We start from the raw sequence: 1,696 nt of genomic DNA, 5'->3' as shown, positions 1-1,696 counted from the left end.
ATCCCCCCGGGTGAGGTGCGGGAGGGCGGGGCCTGGAGGTCCCTGCTGGTGCCCACTGGAGGTCGCCGTCGGCTGTGGGGAGGACACACTTCCGGTGATGTCAGGGGGTGTGGCATATGCTAATGAGTTATGCTAATGAGTCCCCCTAGCTCTTTTTCTACGAAATGACCCCTGCCTGCCACACATCAGCCTGTGGGGAAATAATCACTAGCTGCAAATAACTGCAAGGGTCGATGGTGGGGCAAGCTCTTTTGTGGAAACAGTCTTACTGTAGAAGATGCATGTAGTATAGTTCTCAGTTAGGGTTGCCAGGTATCCCCTGGCCACAAGCGGGGAAGAGGAGGTAAGAGGCTGTGGCTCAGTGGAAGAGCCTCTGCTTAGCATGCAGGAGGTCCCAGGTTCAATCCCTGGCATCTCCAGGTAAAAGGATCAGGCAGTAGGTCATGTGAAAGACCTCTGCCTGAGAACCTGAAGAGCCGCTGCCAGTCTGAGTAGACAATACTGACTTTGATGGACCAAGGGTCTGGTTCAGTAGAAGGCAGCTTCATGTGATTGCCAGCTCCAGGTTGGGAAACTCCTGGAAATTTGGGGATGGAGCCCGGGGAGGATATGGGTACCTTGTTGGAGCCTGGGGAGGACATTATACCTTGCTGGGGTACAATGCCATAGAGTCCACCCTCCAAAGCATCCATTTTCTCCGGGGGAATGGATCTCTGAAGTCTGGAGATGAGCTGTCATTCTGGGGGATTCCCAGGCCCCACCTGGACACTGTCATCAGTTGGCAGGTAGCAGAATGGGCCCGATTTCATGTGGCCCGCATTTTGAGAGGCCGGGTCGGGGTGGGGGTGGGGAAAGCCAGCCAGAGGCTGGGCAGGGTTGGTGGCTGAATGGTGGGAAAAGAAGAACTTCCCCCTCTCATCTGGAGCCAACGGCAAAGTGTCATGGTGGCCTGGGGGGAGGGCTGGCAAGGGGAATAAGCCAGCAGCCGGCCACCCGCTCCCATCCTTTGTCTGGCCACAGAGCAACTCGCCCACCCAACCCACCCTAAGTGTACAGCATCATGTAGATATGCCCAACGAGTGGCGGGGACGAGGCAAGATTGTGTCAATCAGCTTTGTAATATTGTGTTGTTAAACAAAAGGGTTTTTTTGTTGTATGCTATGATAAATTTCTTGCCACAACTTTAGCTGTGACAGCATGGGACCGGATCCGTTGATGGAAATTGGCCTGCGCGCCATTTCCAGACATGGGGACCCTTCATGGGTGTCTTGGTGTGAGGGATGAGGGGGGCATGCTTGCTCAAGGACTACCAACAAGTACCCTCACAACCAGATGGCAGGGGAGAACGTGAAGGGGCAGTCGTCCCGGTGGGCTCCGGCAACCTGCCGTCTCACAGTTCGCTATCCATGCTGGCTGGCTGGGTAGCAGGGTACATCAGCTGGCGGAGGGTCCAGCAGAGGCACTGGATCTGGTGGGTCCATGCTGTGCCAATGCTTCTTATAGCCGTAATCAATAAAGTTGTGGCCAACTTATTCCACATATTTTCCAAATTCGTAGTATGTGTGCTTCTTTCATACTGGACTGGGCATAGACGAGGGAGTCTCTCCCCATCCCCCATAAGAGCTGGAACCCACAAGACATTTCCCTGGGCGGGGGGGGGCATTATTTCTGGTTAGGTATACTCTTCACCAAAGGG

General features: G+C 54.6%; 1 non-coding gene across 1 annotated transcript; it reads left to right on the top strand.

Annotated features, from left to right (window-relative positions):
• Positions 1-347: 347 nt before the first annotated feature.
• On the top strand, positions 348-419 carry TRNAA-AGC. The gene has a single exon. It is a non-coding gene; the product is annotated as a tRNA-Ala (tRNA).
• The last annotated feature ends 1,277 nt before the right edge of the window (positions 420-1,696 follow it).

This window comes from Gekko japonicus, unplaced genomic scaffold, assembly GCF_001447785.1.
Source record: "Gekko japonicus isolate JY-2015 unplaced genomic scaffold, Gekko_japonicus_V1.1 scaffold1457, whole genome shotgun sequence".
Lineage (NCBI taxonomy): Eukaryota > Metazoa > Chordata > Lepidosauria > Squamata > Gekkonidae > Gekko > Gekko japonicus.
Note: the sequence above shows the minus strand (reverse complement) of the source record. Positions and strands in the feature narration are given on the sequence as shown.